Genomic DNA, 20036 nt, shown 5'->3' with positions numbered 1-20036 from the left:
AATGTAATTATATTTTGTCTCCCTCCAACCCTGATATACACACATGGCTATCATGTAAAATTGTAATCCAGAGCATTTTTCAATCAGCAGGTTATTTACATTGCAGCACAGATAGATTAAGAACAAAATGAGGAGAACATGTGTGATTGATGACAACCCACAGAGGTTGAGATGGGTTTAACGACCCGAAATGAATGTGCAAAGGTGGGATCTGACATGGAATTACTTTTTGAAAGCTGCTGAGAGACATTCTAACACTCCCCACGCAGCTCAATTAACAGGCCGATGAAAAGGCTATTAGGGTAAAGTCGAAAGTGCGCTTCGGATGAGATAAATATATTGGTGAAATTGCTCTTTGTAGCCTTGCCGGCGGGCAGCGATTGAGAAAGGTCAGCATAAGGTATTAGTCATTTTCGGATCCATTCTGTCTGAAACATAGAGAGCATAATGGCCCGTGTCTCTGTCCAACAAAGGCTTTAATTAAAACAAGATGAAAATGGTGATTAGAGGAATCAGCGTGGAACACAATCAGCACATAGTGGCAGGCAAATCATTGGATTGTGTGGTAGAGGCCCAGAGCAGGAAGGGAAATCCATAAGACAAGGAAGAAATCAAATGGAAAACATTAGATGGATAACACATGATAAGGGTTTTAACCCTCTGATGATCCTTGGCTTTCTCTCTTTTTTATGGAGCTGGTTTACTCATATAATAAAAAGAAAGATCTTTCCACAGTCTGAATGACAGGTTGTTCATTTCTAGCGCTCTGGGCAATATCTGGCTCCAGAAACTCTTCTGGCATCATGTCTGTGCAGCGTGGAGTCGGCTCGTCTAGGAAGGAGGTGGAGAAGCAAAAGCAAAGAAGGAAAAATCCACAAAACACAAAGAAAATAGCCCAAAACTATTCGACTGATGAAGTGAACAGTATGAGGGAAATGGTGCCCCTCTAAGTTGTGACCTATGTTGTGCACATAGTTGAACCATATGATTCCATGCATTACATTCAAATCATCTTGTGATAGAAACCTCATCCGAGATCTCTAACCACACATCTTTCTCCCATGAACCACCTGCGATCACACTCTAGATGGCAGTATAAGTCTCAGCATTTCTCCCCGTCAGCTACACTCAACACTCCCGAAAGTCTCCCAGTGAAACCCAGCAGAAAAAGATGTTTCACCAGTATCAACGTTTGAGAGCCTGCCATGCAGTTGCTCAGCCCGGGCTGATTATTTGCTCCTCGATGGTTTGGAAAGTAGGCCAAGGCACTGCTGACTCTCATTTTGCAATAAGGCTTTGATACAAGCAGCAGACATAAAATACAAACACAATCGTTCCCGTTCTGTTTTGGTGTTTCCTGTTTGGAGCTCCAGCTTGATCGCCTGATGGACAAGCACCTGTTCTGGCTTGCTCTGCTGACCCTATATAGACACGTCCTGTTTTCAGGTCTCTATCCTGATGCAGCAGCACCTTTGGTGGTGCTTGGTATCTGCTTTTCATTCATGTTTCAATCTCTTTCAATAAACCTTACTGCAGTTAACCTCGACCCCAATGATGCGTCCATTATTATGTGTGGTGTCTGAGGCGACCGTAACACAGGAACAACAGGATACAGAATATTAAATGCCACGCTCGCATGAGGAAATGAGAAAGAATGAGAATGTCACACGAAGCATGAGGCTCTTCATCCTCTTGCTCAGCTAATTTATTCCAGGGACAGTTAATGGAGCAGCTAAAGAGCGCAGTAAATGCTGTTTGCCCCCTGTTTGGGGGACATATTCAGGAGCACTCCAATTAGCAAACGATGCTAACAGCAGCGGAGGAAAAGTTGTCCGGAAAGAAATTCATGGTGGGGTTCGAGTGGCCTCCAGCACATGATGTATGAAACAATAAATAAAACCATTATTTGCTGCAATGACATGATAATGTGCGAGTGTAGATATTTATTACTGAGCTCAGCTTATTGGAAACTAATATCACAACCTATTTTATTCCACAGTACACACTGCTTTAGATGGTTTCTGTAAGATAGTGATAATATAGAGTCACGCTGACACATAAACACATAAACAAACAACATGTAGATGCAGGTGACATGTAAAAGTATGTATACCTGTATATATGCTGCAATCTATCTTTGTACACTACAAACTGAGGCACAAACACACACTCGCCGACACAAATAAAAGGTTTTTACGGAGAATGGTTGATGCTGAGCGAACAAGCCAGAGGAGATAGAAGAAGCACACCGGGGGGAATGAGGAGAGGAAATGATGCGCATGATGACTGCTGAATGGTTGGCCAGTGGGACAGACCCTGTCAGACTGTCTGCTGAAGGGGTGGAAGACGGAGAGAGAGTTGAGTGCAGAGAGGACAAGAACGAGAGATAGAGCAGGAGAGAAATGATGATCAGTGTCAAAATACTGCGACCCCGTGACGACATGTGTTCTCCCTGTCTTGTGCTTCAAGTCCACGGAACTTCTGCATGCGTCCATTCCACTCAGCCAAGGCCGACCAACGGATGATTCCTCACATGAAGAGCTCAGATATAGAAAAGCGGACCAGCAGCATGATTTATTCAGCCCTTATTACATAAATTGTGTGTTGCTGCTCTGATTCGTCCTTTTGCACGAGTATTTCTAAAGCCCATAAATGTCTACGGCTCCTGGTGCTGTATTGAGCATCGTTTGCTCCTCTTGTCTTTGAGCTTTTCATCTGCAGAGCGGGACCCTCACACAGAAACAATGATGACCCAGTTCTGAGTTTGTCTCTGTCTTACAGCCAGTTCTCTTCTGTCCTAATCATAGTCCCTCAGCTCCAAGAGCTGCCGCGCTACCAAGACAGGGGAGAAAGAGAGAAAGGGGGGGAGGAGAAGACGAGGAGAGATAAAAAGAGAGAGACAGAGACAGGGAAAGAAAGTCAGCATGAGACGCAGGAAAGAGAGCTAATCTCTGAGGAGGAAGGAGAGAAAGGATGACAAAATATGAAGATGGATAGATACTGTACCTTCACAGATATAGATAGAAAGAGAGAAAGAGACAGAGAAGGTTAAACCACTGCACCCTCTTTGATTTGTTCCCTATGGAGAGCACATCTAAAGGCAGGATTGATTCCATGACAGGTTGCAGAAGAAGGGAAATAGAGTCCTGATGCACCGCGCTCCTTCATCTGCACAGATGTCTCTGGAGATACAGGAAATCAGGTCATTGTGTTCATCATCAGGTGTGACTATACAATTGTTGGCAGGGTTGAGGAACCCTGTTGTGCTTATGTAATATATATAGGTCCGCACATTTCCATTAGCACGCCTGAATATTAAAAAGATACATCCAGGTAGCACACTGACTGCTGTTGTTTTTTTTCTTCTTCAGTTTTTTTATCTCGAAATGGGTTACATTAATGGGTTACATACTGTAAGTCTTTGCTGATTTCAGTGACATATATTTCAATGTGGGTTGGAGCCGGGACACAGAGTTAAAACTCCTCTATTCTAACGTGATCTATTGAAGCAAATCCACAGGTATAAATGACCAAACACTTTTAACTTGAGTCTCAAAGCTACGTTTGTAAAGTAATGGTGTTCTAGCTGTTCGGGGGTTACAATTTAGTTTTAGAATAAAATGAGTAGTTGAATATTATGGGAAATTCTCTTTGTGAATTTGCTTTCTTGCCCTGAGTTAATGAGAATCTAATTGACGAAGAAGTGGTCACAGTGGTGAATAAAAGAAGTAACTCAGTTGTCTGTAATTAAATATATGAGTTTATACCCCCCCAAGGAGGTTATGTTTTTGTTTTGTTGTCTGTCTGTTAGTTATCGGGAAAAACCACGGGATGGATTACCACAAAGCTTGGTGGAGGGATGCTGTATGGGTCAGGAAAGAATCCAATCAAATTACAGCGGTTTCATATCAAGGGGGCCGATCCAGGAATTTGTCTTTAACATTACAAGATAGGGCGTATTTTTTAATTGAGTTCTTAGAGAATAATTCATGGATGATGAAACAAATTACACATGTTAAGGGGACGGATTTTTTGGAATGTGTGAAATTTGGTGCAGATAAAAATAAAAATCCAGATCTATTGAGGTTTCATAAGGGGATTGATGGGCCTTAATAGAGGTATGTGCTCCGAGTTCCATTCTAACATAGATCTGTCGACAAGATTCTTGGTCGAAAGTGAATCCTAAACAGTGAAACCAAAAGGCCTCAAGTTCAATAGAAACATCTCCAATCAAAGGGGAGGGGGCGGATACCAGTCTAGGTCACAAGAAAAGTTATGTCAGGATTTTTATTATCTTCTTGAGAATAAAGTCTCAAGGCACAGGCTTATCCCAATGTCAGGGTCAGAATGGCAATTTCTAGCACAAAACCTAAAACATGTTCATCTAATACATTCTTGCAAAGGTCTCCAAACCTCTCAACCACCTATGGAGACATCATTTTGGTCAGGCATGATATACATTATACGTCAATATTTACTGCATAACACTCTCACGTGTGCTTTGCTTAGCTTAGCTTAGCATAACGACTGGGGTGTAACTGGTCCAACATTCACCAATAACACCTATGTCATGTCTACACTACAAACATCATTCTGTGCTTTTATGTGTTGTCATGCGCTATAGGTGACTATTTTATGCCTGTGCTCCAGGATGTCACCACAGGTTATTAAGAAATAGTCAGAAGACATAAGCCCTTGTAAAAATTCAACTTGTCACTGCATAATTTGACTTTGTTACAATACTGGGACACAGCCAAGCAAGCTGTTTCCCCCTGCTACCAGTCGTTAGGCTGAGCTAAGTGATCTCCTCATCTGACTTTCAAATGAGCATATTTCAAAAAGAACTAGTCCTTCAACAGGAAAAAAGGTTTAGGTTAAGACACAGTAGGGTTTAAGTTGGAGCGGTGATAAAAGGTCACACCGTAGCATATGTGAGGGTACGTGCTGGAGCTGTACATGCACATTGTGAAATCATGCACGCATTGTGTGCAGAATTTGGGAGTGGATTTCAGGGCTTGCCAAGAAAAAACTAAGCCGTGGCATTCTGCGACAGTGGCTTCATGTCGATGTCACTCAGGTCTGCTGTCAGTGATACAAATGGACAGGAGAGTAAACACTGGACCAATTGTGCATCCAGCCTGAAAACGTCTCCCTCTCCCAAACACCCTTGTCACTGGGGTTAGTGCCAGCATGGGGACTGTGGGGACGGGTTTGACCTTGCCTGTCTCCCCATATCTGGCACAGTATTCCGCAAAAGGATGATGATGATAGAGAAAATGTGGTTTACCGCAAACAAAAGAAAAAGGTTTAATATAATGTAACTCAGACCCCCCCCCCCCCCCCCCCCCCCCTTTGCACAGCCCTGTCATCCATGTCATGTTACCAGTCAGGACAGTTGATGTCGAGGTGAACCATACACTGCTTCACTGTATGCCCCGTGTCTGGGGGAGGGGAAGGTGTGAAAGAGGGACAGCCAACGGTCAAGAGTGCCAAGGCTGGAGAGGCACAGATTTGGCATTGTGCTGGCAACTAGCCGTTATGCGGTGGGGGGGGGGGGGGGGGGGGGGAATTCTTTGCCTGGCAGTGTCTGTGCGAGCGGAGGGACCACATCTCAATGGCTCCTAAGCTGTCTGTATTATGCTAAGACATGTATCCTTGAGGGAGCACTGCTCGGAGTTCAAAGTCACACAAGGATGGAGGTTTAGCAGGGGCCAATGAGAAGATACCAGCTCCATGTCCTGGATGACATACAGCGACGCATCTGCATAAATTAGCTCGTCCATATTGGCGGATAGTGCTGCATCGCTTTAACAAATCAATGCTAGATGATGCGTGTGAAAAGGTAAATTCCCAACATAAGATTTACAGCAATAAACAGAATTGATGGTGTTTAAATGCCCGCTTTAATAGGCCCATAAATAAAGACATCTGCGCCGTGTTTGTGTTATCTGTGAGTTTAACTACACACGTTTCGATTTCCACTATACGTGACATATATCTCTGACATGAAGAGATGAATTACACCCTCCGCTCATTTCCTCCTCCTTCCCAACCTTTACACAAGGTGACCTTGCATGTAACACAATTCACAACTGAATGACATGTTTGCTGTTCATGGGGCTGCCAGGCTGCATCAACAGTGCTAGTGTTGTGACACATTGCTTAGCCGCTCTGTAGAACTAAATGGTACGATTCGGGCGAAGGGTGGGAGGGAACCGTCTTTGCTTCCATATGCTTTCCATCTGCCTCGCTCACAGATCTTTTCTTTCTACAATGAGACTGCGAACCATTATGGCATGTATGGGTGGATAAACAAAACGCAGATGTCATTTCAGTGCGATCCGCAACCACACCAACTCATCTCCCTGTAAACTGTGAGCTGAACTGCCACAGAGCACAATGACCCGATGTGAGTGCAGCACTGAAAGAAGTGCACGGTATTTGGCTTTTGATTACCTCTGTATAATAAGTGCGCCATGCAGCCAGCACGCTCTATAAGTGGACTTCCTTGACTTCTCTTGCGGTCTAAATCACTGACAGTATTGGCCGCACCTCGTCACCCTGTCCCCCTGCTCCGCCAACCAGTGGCTGATGATGTAAAATATTGATTTGCATGTCCACCCATATCACCACGCCTTGGCTCTCGCTGTCAAGTTCATTTAGAAGAAGCCTCTTTAATGGCCCTTTGACGCCAAGCTTGTGGCAGTAGCCAGAGCAGTGGTGGAGAAAGACGAGGGAGGGGGGAGGGTCCCTCAGGGAAGAAAACACAATGCACACAACAAGGTAAAAAAAAAAAGCATAATGCTGTGTAGAGAGTCTCGTAATCCAGCAGAGGGTTTGAAATGACCAAAACACAGGCTGAGGCGGTGTAAGAAGCTGCACACGAGTAAGGTATCTGGGGCATAAACCTGCAGTTATTCATGCAAAGGGAATAAGTTGCTTGGTGCATCAAATGAGGTTGTACACTATATTTCCCAATTAGTCATTTCAGCATGGATACACTCTTCTGCTTCATGTAAACAGCCAACAGCCTTGCCTGAACATAGACACACACAGAAACAGAGATACACGCACAAACCGAGACACACAGGCACACACACACACACACACACACAAACTCAGAGGTTAAGAAACACGGGTTTATGAGTTGCTTTAGAGACAGAATGGCCTTTGCAGAAAACAGGAGGTAAAAGGTTATTCTCCACTCACAGAGTGAGGGTCAGTGTTACGTCCCTGGTTCAGTGGTCTATGGACAGATTTCAGGCTGAAAACTAATGCCACAGGAGACCATGTGAGAGATAACGAGGTGACCTTTTCATGCACATGATCTACATGACAAATTGATGTTAAAGCCTTGACTCAAACCCCCTTTAGTCCTCCTCCAAACAGCCAGGTCTCATTGGTCAGTTTCACTTCCCCTAACAAGAACGACTGCTGCGGCAGCCCACGCCGGACTGCTCAGGCTGTGAAAGTTTCACACAAATCAGCTGCTGTTGAGAGCTGATGGGTTTGTTTTTCCACTTTTTTTCTTTCCTCTCTCTCTCTTCTCTGCCTCTCGCGGGGAATTTCAGAGGGTGCTCCAGTCAGACATCGACAGTTCATCATGAAGGCGAGAGAATCCAGTGGCCTTTATTCTCACCGCGGCCGTCCCTGACACCGTCTGAATGGCAGAGTGGAGACGAAATCAACAGAGACAACAGAGAGAGGCAGAAAAAAACCCGAAGACAGACAGACATGAGTTGGGGACAGAATGAAGGAGAAAGGCCACGTCAGCGTCAATGAGACAAAGGCTCCGAAAGATGCCATGTGTCAGTGTTCTGGCACATGAAAAACACAGCAGCACATGAAAGCCAAGGCTCCCTCTGTGTCTGTGCCAGCCTGACGAGTGCAGAGAGGGGTGAGTCACAATATACACTTAAACTGGGAGTGGCCAGTTCAAACACGGCCGTGCTGGGGCTGATATTGCAGGCGACGTTGTGGGATGGACTGATTAAGGAGGACGAGGGAAGGAGTGGATGAGCAGGCGAATAAGACAGGATGGGTCTCCATTACGCTCCCAGTGTGAAATCCAGAGTCTTTATTGTTATAATGTCATTAGCTCCTTCTGTGTCCCACTTCTGAAGATTTGCATCATCCTCCCTAAACCCCTGCTTATTTATTTATTTTCATGGAAAATATAGGTCACGCATTCATACAGACCATACATTTTTAATAGTTGTGCCGCTTTAATTCAAATGTCTGCAATCTGCCCCTGCGAGGCAATCTGCTGCAGACGCTGAGTACGATATTAAGCACAAACAACGCACAAGAGCCCGAGGTTTTCAGATATATACCCCTGCCAATACTTCTGGGGCGCGATTAAAAACATCCTCCCCAGAAATGCTTGGTGTGATATTTAAGGTGAACAGAGGACAGAAACCTCTGTTTATAACTGTGTCTGATGTGCAAGCCCGGGACTCTTACCCAGTGGTGGACATGTTTGTGCTTTGATTGAGTCACTTTGGATGACAACATCAGACAAAGAAGAAAATAGACACAGAAAACACGTATGGAGCTGTAGCAGACAAACCTGAGAATAACCCCGGGATCACCTGGACCAGAAGACATGGGTTTATATTTGAGACGCACAATTTTGGCACACAACCGGAGTGTTTGATCTGTGTTTGTGTTAATACGTCCAGCTCAGTTTCCAGGAGGCACAAGGGAGCCCAGAGGCTGAAACTGGCCTTTTCCCTCCCACAGCATGCTCTATCATTTTCACTCTTCTATCGCTGAAGAGAAACGGAGAAAGGGAACTGTCTGCATCTTTCAGTGCCAATCATCGCCACTGTGATTATACCAGTCTAACACGGATGCTCAGTCAAATAACCACTCTGAAATCGACCGAGCTAAAAACACTTCTGAAAGACAGTGTGAAGGACGAGCTATCTTTGAATGTGACTGCAAATTTCAAACTGGTATTAAAAGTCACGGAGACTTCCTCAGGCAAAGGGGTCTGCTTGGTCTATGTCAACCATAAAATGTGGGCAATGGCAAGAGGAGAAATTCACAAGCCATTTTCTTGCGGTAGATCAGACAGGATGACAGTTAGTGTTTCGAGCGTGAGCGTGAAGTTGGATGTTTGAAGCAATATCTCTGTGGTACTTCAGTGGAAAGAAAGGAACAGGGTGGATATTGTGTTTCCGCCGGTTCATTTTTACATCCATTTAAATCTGATTTGACTAATCTGTAGGCCTCTGTTCGACAAAGAAAGGGTCTTCAAAAGGTTTCCTCTAGTAACTGCGTCTTGAATGATAACAGGAAATAAAACAACAGCGAGAGGAAGACGTTAAGAACTATTCGATTCCACTTCTTGCACATCAGCAGTTGGCCAAATGACACTGCATTTCAATTGCCACCATTTTCCCCTATGATTAAAGCCCATTGTCCTAAATGTGTGACAAATTGCCATTGTCTGCTTTTGTGTCTTGCTGTTGATGTCAGTGAACAGAAATTGCACCTGTGTCTATTGTCATCATTACTGATATTGAGCTGAAAATAAAGGGATGATAATGGGGCAATGCGAGCAAGCTGTTAAAGTCAAATATAATATATAATGCTTGTATGCACATTGATTAATTAATTCAAAAGTCTGTGTGGCATCTTTATGCTGCTGTTTTTAAGACAACCGTCATCCAACTGCAGCAACAATGCTCCAAATGAAATGTAAGCTGTTCTTTTATGCTTGATAAGAGAAAGTTTGACAGGTTCCTCAGCTGCACGGAGCTTTAGCGTTATATCTCGAATGCATTAAATTTGCAAAATCAATAAATGTGTGCGCTGTCTGTCCGCCAGCCCGGAAAAAACACATTTTTTATTTCACGCTCTGTCTAAAAATGTAATTGCCAAGAAAACAGAAGTTAACCGTGGTTAAGACATTGGAAATTGTTTTTTCACCGGGTGGCCCTGCTCTCTGTCCAGCAGGCTTGTGATTATAACCTCTTGATTAAGTCTTTCAAGCACATAAGAGGATAAATATGAACACAAAACATAAGACAGTTGCAATGGATTTCTTTGGGCGTTGGAAATTACAACTACAATAAATTCTGTATCCTATCGTACAGATATCTGGTTTGTTCGCTAAATATCTCTGGTACAGTTGCACAGTTTTTTTCAGTGTACAAAGATGGGAGGCATTAGCTGCTTCCGATTTTGTGCAGTTGAGGTACCACAGATAGTCTCAGTCACCATTGCATTAACTCATTTGATAACAGACACTGACTTAATTGACTTGTTGAATTGAAAATCGAGTGTATATTCACTTTAATGTAAGATACATGTCTCCGTTTGAAGACTCCACTATGTTGCATCACCATGTTTCTACAAGAGCAGAACAGAACGGACCAAACAAACACTGACCCTGGGGAGGGCCTTTCACATTTTATGTTCGCTGCACTCTTGAAACTGAAGTACAAATACAACACAGTACACCTTAATTTCTGACCATGGACTGTTCATGAAGATAGACAACATGGCTGCTTCCCAAAAGAGAGTTCGTATCACACTGATATGTGGATAAATGTTTCTGTGGCGGAGCATGTGTGTCGGTGGGACCTTGACACGGCAGCTCCATATTCTGCACAGACTCTGGCTCCAAATGTGCATTTTTGCTCCTGGATAGAGGGAGGAAGTGGAGATGCCTCAGCCATCTTTATAAGCAGTCTTTTATTCTGACAGATCATCCTAACACAAAACCCCTAACATCTAACATTAATATGCAATGCTATGTTAGCATATTAGCCTACTTTAGCGTGACAGTGCTGTTAAAACTGTGAAGAAAGTACACCCTTGTGGTTTAGGTAACAACATAATTGTTCTTTTGCAAACTGCAGAATCTGAGGATAAATCTGTCCTCTCTCTGTTTTTCTCCCACCCGATAATTTAGTTTTGTATACTGGGAATGAATTACGGTGCCACAGGGCTCTGATCGTTGCCATAAACACTAAGTATTTACTAAATGGTTTGACACTATATTTACAGCTCATTTCAGTGGCATTAGTGAATGTGTCAATGTTTTAACAAAGGTGATTCCACTGGCGACCAAACAGCAGGAGTGTCTGTATCGTGCCCTCTTCACAAAACAGTACTCACATATTCAGTTTATAGCATCAAGTCGCAGCATCACTGGCAACTAGTAGGGAACATTTTGTACTGTGAGAGATCAGCATGTATCAGAGAACCAATGGGTTATTTACTCAAGAACATGCTTGACTCTCTTCTGGAAAAACCGTGTTATTAAATCCTTATTTATATTTAGTTATAGTTATATTTTAAACATCAAACTACAGAAGAAGAACATATTTGATGTTGTTATCATCAATAACTAACTCAGGAGGGATGATACAGTTAATGTTTTCCTTTCACGCACATCACACATAGCATCCCAGCTGTTGTATGCAAAATCAAATTTAGCCCGCTGGGTTAACAATTCATCAGGCAATTGTATCATGTCATTATATCATAAGTTAGCAGGTGCAGCTGGAGAGGTAAGAACAGCAGAGCGAGAGACCTGCACTGATGTTTCGGTGAGTCAGTGTTCTGATTGTGTGCGCGCTCAGACTGAAAGAAGAACGGAGCACCATCTTGGCAAAGTCATTCACTGGAGAAGTTTCTAAGTCACTCAGCTAAAACTGTCTGTAACTTTCATATGCAACTTACACTTGAAAGTTACAGGCAGTGAATTGGAGAAAAGGTATTGCTTAGCGCCCGTAATAAAAATGAAAGCAAACACTTGGGATGTAGAATTTGGGACTCTTATTATGAAACAGATTGTATGTATGGAGAATCGTAAGTAAGATTGGGAATTAAAAGGTCTAGTGGAATGCAGAGCAGAAAGGGCAACATTTGGAATATTTTATATTATCTATACATGAAGCAATAACTGTATATGTCTTGTGTTATCACAAGAATATAATCATCATTTAGTGAATGTTCAAAGTCAAGCCCAAGTGTTAATTTTTTGATTATTTTGGTTTTAATTAGGTATTTGACGCTATAAAAACATGATTGACAACTGAGACTGACTCGTATTTGGTCGAGTGTGTGTATCCGCGGGACCTCGATACCGCAGCTCCGCCCCCTGTTTGCTACTGTGCAGACTCTGGCTCCAGATGATGTCATTGGTGCAAGATGGCAGGGTTCGTATCCGGGATATTTTGGCTTCATTTCAGCAGGAAGTGGAGACACATTGTCCATCTGTACATACACTGTGTGGACTGGATCTTTGTCAGACACTGGTTAAGTAAAGTATTCTATGAGCTGGATGTATCAGAACATCTGGCAGTGACATAACCATAATAATCCATGGCCTGTCATTATCTCAGTAATTTATACTTGCAGCTGTACATTTACAAACCATAATTAACTTAAAACTCTCTCTCTCTCTTTTCAGGTATCTTTGACTCCAGAGCTGCAGGATAACAACTTTTATTTGTATTATTATTATCATTAATATTATTAACAATAATACTTATTATTATTAATTATTTATGAACTGTTGCTGCTATCATTAATAATCAATAACGTCTTTGACGAAAACTTGAAAAACAATGATGTATTTCATCTGGGGTTTTTTTTGTGTGTGGGAGCATACGTGTCAGCATATGTGATTGTGTGGGGAAATATATGTGTGTGTGTACATGTTCTCATCACTGCAGTAAAGCTGCTCAGCTGACAAGCACGCCATTGACCATCGGTGGCACATCAGGGACAGCTGGATGTTGTCATGCGGCCATAACGCTGATGGAAACGGGCTGATTGCGGCTCATGGGCCCCTCCCTCCAATAAATCACCTTCACAGCACTCAGGGGTGGAATACAGCAGCGGCAGGCTGCACCACACCTACTGTACAGTACAAGAAACCCTGCAGCAAACAGAATGTGCAAATGTTTACTGTGTAACTGCGTCATGGTAGTTTTAGTGGTGTAATTTGGCAGGAGGGAAAATTCCCTTGTCATGTTTAATGTTTTTAGCACCTTATAAATAAAAAAACAAACAAATAAGTAAATCCTATTCACATATTAATCCCTTTGAATTCCACCCCTTACTGTATGTGTGGCTCACATATTAAATCCCTTGTACAGTATCATTTAGTTACTATATAGTCATTTAAAACTGGATGAGCACGCTTTCAGCCTGGAGGATGAAATGTGGAGGTTATCGTGAAGGATTTAATCAACAGCATGACAAAAAAAAACAAATACAAATCTTGTACCATCTTACACTGTGACAATGTTCCTCTCTTATAATAAGCATGTGCAGTCTTTTCTCTTGGCATGCTGAATGTGAGCTGCCAGGCTTTAACACCACCCACGTGGGCTGCACCACTGTCAGACAATTCTGAAATTAGACAGCAAAACTGCAGCATGCAGCTCTAAAAGGCAGTATCACTCTGATTTGCCAACCTTTGGCTCCTGTTTCAAAACAAATTAAGATGTGAAAAAGGTTGTTTGGGACTCATATTGCTGTTAGATTTAATTGACATAAGCACTTTAGAGAATATGAAGCTTTTATAGACCACAAATATGGCACCGCTTCAGGGTAAAATCACTTGTTATCCTGTGTACCTATGCATTACTTTGCAGTCAGGGGCATAAAAGAGTGTTTTAATGTGCATTGGTGCAGTCACTTATACCTCAGTGAGATGCATACAGCATAAGCAAATAGATCCATCCATCCGTTATAGCTATACAGCTTATCCTTGAGGGTGGTGAGGGGGCTGGAGTCAATCCCAGCTGACTCTGGCTAAGAGGCAGGGTACACCATGGACAGGACACCAGTCTATCACTGAGCTGACACAGAGAACAACAACCCGTCACACTCACATTCACACCTACATATATTGGAGTCACCTATTAGGCTGCACTGTTTCTTTACCCCTTATAAGTTAGAAAAACCAGAGTCTCCAACGACCAACAGAGTTATAGGGAGAACATGCACATGTCACACGGAGAATTTCCTCTAACCCAGAAGCTCAATGATTCTGTGACAAAACCACGTAATTAAATAGATCCAAATAGAGCCCGACATATTTATCCGTTGACCAAAAATATCTGCTAATGTGAGTCTTTCACAGACGTATCTGTATTTATGTTGCTGATATGAAAACTTGTATTTTACGTAAGAGACAATGCTAAAAAGTTGTGCATTTAAATAGTTTTCTTTTTTTCTTTTCTTTATTCAAGTTCTATATATTTGGTTGTACTTTTTATATTTGATCTGTTTTATATACCTTTTTTCATTTTAATATCAAACCTCAATTGCATTCCTGTGTCATAGGGGTTTGAAAATATCATTTTAGGATTCATTCGCATCTAGTAAATCCCTTTAAGCATCAGCCCCTGAAAATCCATATCTGTCGGGCTCTAATCCAAACTATTAGAATATCTTGCCAGTCAAAAAGAAGATATTGAAAAGTATTTTTTGAATTTGCGTTGACTCTTTATCTCACATTGATCACAGAAAAAAATGTTTTAATCAAAACAAGTCATAATCCATCATTCACTGCTGACCTTTTAACAAAGTTTACGAAAAAATTAATTGTGCTGAGAAATTACCAGATGCCCGGGGCTCAGTACACACACACACGCACACACACACACGCACACACACACACACACACACACACACACACACACACACACACACACACACAGACACACACACACACACACACACACACACACACACACACACACACATAAAAAGAGAAGCAAAAACAACACAATCTCTAGTTGTCAGTGTAATTGGCACTCTGCATATGTTTGATTTGCATGCATGTAAAGGTTAGACTTCGACTTCCCACAGTGACATTGCTACTTCTGTTGTGGGCTTTTGGGTTTCTTGGGGCAGAAAACAACACAAGTGGGGCAAGGTGTGTACTGCGGTTGGATGCCTCCGCCAACCAGTGCAGTTTCCCTAACCTGTCCCACATTTGAGGGTGGCAGTTCAGAAAACACATATGGATCCTTTCTGTAGCAATGACATGTATTTTATAAAAACACAGACAAAAGATGTTGTCCTGTCCAATGAGGACACCAGATTGGAAGGAAATGACAATCACTTATTTTAGCATTTATCTGCAGGACGTGTTGGGAGTCGTTCTCCATCTGGGCACTTGGCCCTCAGGACAATTTAAGTGGCTTTGATAACCTCTGTTTCACCCCCTCCCTCTAGTACTCCACCAACTGTTCTGCTCTTAATAATCACATTTTTGTACTCTGCCTTGCACCGCCATTAAAACTGGCCAAAAACCTAGCAAGTCTTAGTTTAATAAATAAGATAATAACAGAAATCATTAAAAAACATTTTAAACCCGGGTGGTTTCTCTTCTTGTCACTTACCCTGGGTCTTTTTGTGAAATTGTCACGTATAGCATGACTCTCAAGGGCGCACAAGTACCCATTATTTTGTCTTTGCCAGGAGCAACAATCCAAAAGCTGTTTTAACTGTGAGGCTGGCTGGAGAGGACGAGTGAACAAAAGTGCACATACGCAGCAATCTCTGCAACAGGTTAAGTGCTTCAAATGTTCAATCCCAGTGAATATAGCACACGGGCCGGCTGACAGAGAATATGTTGAAGACAGAAAAAACTACCGCACAAAGAAAACATGTTTTGAAAACAAAGCCAAATATATGGTCCATTTTCATTATTGTCGTAATTTTTTTTAAAGATGCCAGCACATTATCCTTATTAGTGTCATTTTGCCTCTGTTGCTGATGATAAAATTGGAAAAGGTCAGATTTTCGCCCCATGGGGCTGCAGTGCAGCTTAGGAGAAATCATGAGAAATTAGCTGTGAGAAGGTTAAACCATCCACTCCCATCCCAGCAGTAGGTAATTAGTATAACTGAATAAATCTAGGTGGTCGTGGCGTACACTGGATTGAAATTGCTGTGAAAAATTTAAATGTTAATGCAGTGTCGGGGAGATTAAACTGGGGGAAGGAGAAGGGGGGAGGTCTGGGGTACAAAAAGGATTAAGAATCAGCTTTGAAGGTCTTTTCCCATGTGCTCCACAGAACCATATCTCACTTTTTTGCTTTTCCTCAGCTTTCTATAGGGACTGTTTTCACTCAGTTCAGGAAACCCAATCTCCTCCCTGACCTTCTCTTGCCCAGCAGTTTCTGTTGATTAACACACACACACACACACACACACACACACACACACACACACACACACACACACACACACACACACACACACACACACACACACACACACTATTTAATGTTGCAATATGGAATACTGGGGTCACATGGCAGCGTCCACTTTGCAACAACCCACAGCAGCAGAATGCTAAAGCATCTCAATGTGAAACCAAATAACAAGCAGAGGTCTAGATTCTAACATGTTTATTGTATGTTTACATGTTATTTTTCTCCACTCACTCCCACTGTGTTTGTATAAATGCTGCGTGCTCTAGACGGCTGAGCACATCATCATTGTTATCCCACTGCCATTCTCCTCCTGCTTTGTTAAGACAGCAAGGAGACGTCCCCTCCTCTCTGTTGACAAAGGGACCCTCATTACAAACTGTCTCAGTATCTCTTTTGCATCTGTCTTCTCCTTCTCTCTCTCTCCCCCCTCTCTCTTTATTTCTCCATGCCTGTATGTGCCTGGTCAGCTCCTCTGGGGCTCCTTTAGTGCATATTTAACGCATAAGGATTCTGTTTAGATACTCATATACATAATCATCAAAATACAAGACAGCACAAGCCCTATGATCATATTTTGAAAAATGTAGAAGCTGAAGATACATTAAGGTGCACACTATTATGACACGGGCTTCTTGTGTAAATACACCGGTTCACACATCTGCCTGGGATGCAGACGTGTCAAGTCACATCCCAGGACGAACCATATGGCCGGCCTTATTTCCCAGCATCAGTGGGACTCCTGCCAACACTCAACCAGCCTCGTCAACACCTTGCTTTCCATATTCCAGGTACAGAGGAGCGTGGTGGTGTGCCGCTGGGATAGGTAACCATGTGTCGCGCGGGTCTCGGAGCACGCAGGCCTTCGCTAAAGATCACCAAACTGCTGATTTTATGTGACAAGCACCTCCTGTCCTGTCGACGTTGTGCTAATCAGTGGAATCGCCTGGTGTGGTTTGAATGAAAACCTCTGGTGAATATGATTCTGATCGCTTCATTGAATCAAACATTTTTTAAATTTAACAACTGAGTGATGCTGCGGATGAGGCAATGCAAGGGATGATTGGAAGTCAAATCTGAAACGAGATGATTGGAAGTCAAATCTGATGCTGAATCAGTCGATCTTGGACACTCGTGGGGGTGGGGACTTAGGTCTCACCAACTCCCCATCCCCCAATGCTGCGATGATAAGCATATAAGGACGGGGCATATAAATATTTGACAGGAAATGAGATGGAACTGGCAGCCACTTTGAATAAGCTCTACTGAAAAGCTGAATATTTTTGAAGCAGAGTGTGAAAAGAGCTGGACAGCCCCCCCTGTGGCCGCCCCGCCACACTTCAGTAGCATCTCCTCGTGGAGATCTCAGAGAGCACAGATCAAGCCAGACATCAAAAGTCATGTCAGCAGAAATGAATCCCTGCGGTAGAGTAGAAGAGCAGGGCAATCAATGTTGGTTATGTAATTTAGTACACTTCACGTGACTGATTTTAATGAACGACATGATCTCATAAACTCGAACTTTATTACTCTTCTAAATTAATTAAAAAAAGACATGCTGCTGCCAAAATTGTTTGTATTTTATGAATCACATGTTGATGGTAGGAGAATAAGAACGAATTAAAGAGAGACCCTGGTGTTTCCTGTGCGGGACTCTAATGTGTAATAATCATAAATAGCCTTGATCTTCACAGGACTGAACTCACTGAAAATCATTAATAAAAATCCAAACACCAAGATATTTCTGGTAGCACTAAATGCCATCCAGAGAGGACTCCAGGCTACAGCAGCTCCTATCGATTTTTCAAAGTGTGCATTTTCGCCTTTTAAAAATGTCCCCCAAAGAAATTTCAGCACTTCCTCATCTCCACCGAGCAATATCCAGCCGCCAACGATTCGTTTCTCCTCTTTGAGGTTCAAAAATCAGAAACTAAAAATCATTTTCCATTGCCTCTCTGAACTTCTCCCACAGCTGAGCTGCCACCTTTGTAACAGCAGGTGCTCGGGTCTCTGTGGCCCGCCTGCTCCTGTGTGCTGATCCAACGCAAACCAGAGTTTCATCCTCTGCTTGGCACTGGTGAGAGTCAGAGATGGCTGGAGTTTGTCTCAATAAAATACAGAATATGAGATCAGATATTCTGGACAGTGGTTATTGTCACATGTAAAGCACACGTTTTGGGAGGCCACCGTGACCTTGACCTTTGACCTCCCAAATAGAATAATATAATCTATGATTCTAATTGAACAATTGTTCCAAATTTGTTCTAAGGTTAGTGCATTGATGAGGGAACATCGCAGCCTTGGCCTTTGTTTATTTCCACCACCAAACTCTAATCAGTTTATCTTTAAGTCCAAGTCAATATTTGTACCAACTTTGAAGAAATTCCCTCAAGGTATTTTTGAGATTTTGCATTCACAAGACAACTACAGCTTACATTGATCCAGAGAATCACACTTTCTTGTTCCTAACAGTTCATCTCTTGTGTTGTTGAATTTGAACGGCTAGAAAGCGGATTCAAACTGTTAATGATAGAGTATCACTCGTACTACAGCTCCCTGTACACCACTTCAGCATATTAAGAAATCCAAAGCTTGACAGACCTGCCATTTCTAGTTACAGTTGTTAAGCGGTGGCTTTAGTGAGTTGTCAGTACTGATGACAAACGCTGGTGGATCTTCAATCTTCAGCCCAAGGTTTCCAATTTCTGAGTCATGAATGTGTGTTGCACCTGATTATATTGTTTGTTATGAGTGATATTTAAAATGATATTTTAACAAAGCTTGGGTACAGCTCCCAGTTTCCCAGCGGCCAATAGAGTAAATATTGTAATCTCACTGTAAATGCAGCATCCAACACAACTGGATACACCCCTGGTCCATTTCTATGAAAAGTAAATATAAAACCAGCTTTATTTGATTTAAGCATGGCCCAAGAAATTCAAGCCAGTTAATTTGAGACACAGCAAAGTTTAGCAAATCCAGATTTTATCACCAACTCTGACAAGTCAGTGTACTCTTAATTAGTGACATTACATGTTGCTTTTTAAATGTAATTATCTGATATTGAAATTACAGATTCAAACATCTTGGACCTGGACTACACAGGAGATGTTCCACCATTCTGCCAGAGATTAGTGTTGGTATTAATTTCACTTTGTTTGGGACATAGTTTTCATTTGTTTTCTTCATGTGATTTTTAGAGTGTTAGAGCTCACTGTCATCCTGTAAAACCTCTTTCAGTCCAGTTTTTGGATTAACAAACTTTCATTCCTCGTGCCATTTATAAGTGTCATTTGTCCCACCTTTAGCTCTTAAGAATCCCAATATCAGGACACCTCTACCTCCATGTTTAAAGGTCAACATTACGCAGTCACTGTCTGGGCCATGACCTGCCCTAACATGCTGCTCATCTGATCCCAGCTAATTTACTTTGGTGTCATCTGACCCAAGAGTGTTCTGCCAATATTCATCAAGGTTTTTTGATAATCCAATTTTAATCTTGCCGTTTTTGCTGCTTTTTGAGTAATGATTTTTCTTCTTAGATTCAATCTTTAGAGCTTAACTCCATGCAACGTCCTTCACACTTTCTGATCAGTCAATGAAAAATTAATTTCCGCATATGACCCTTGTGCCAAGTCGGAAGCACATACTCATCTATTTTTTAATACAAGGTTACATAATTTAACCAACTATTATTGGAGCTCTGTTTAACCCTATATTCAATAGCTTAGAGATGCTCTCTCTCCCTTCTTTTTGAAGCTTTATTATCTGGTTTCTTATATGTCCAGACAAATCCTCACCATGTAAAGCTATGTTGCATGAATAGAATAGACGCTGGACT

The 20036-nt window shown here is 42.3% G+C and overlaps 1 long non-coding RNA gene across 1 annotated transcript in view; it reads right to left on the bottom strand.

The window, feature by feature from the left end:
- Positions 1-7440: 7440 nt before the first annotated feature.
- Positions 7441-20036, bottom strand: part of LOC117775667 — an 84007-nt gene continuing 71411 nt past the window's right edge. Inside the window, exon 3 of the long non-coding RNA XR_004616299.1 lies at positions 7441-7660. This is a non-coding gene — a long non-coding RNA (uncharacterized LOC117775667). The remainder of the gene's footprint in view (positions 7661-20036) is intronic.

Source organism: Hippoglossus hippoglossus, chromosome 15 (assembly GCF_009819705.1).
Source record: "Hippoglossus hippoglossus isolate fHipHip1 chromosome 15, fHipHip1.pri, whole genome shotgun sequence".
NCBI classification, from domain to species: Eukaryota; Metazoa; Chordata; class Actinopteri; order Pleuronectiformes; family Pleuronectidae; genus Hippoglossus; species Hippoglossus hippoglossus.
This window is presented reverse-complemented; position numbering and strand designations above follow the sequence as displayed.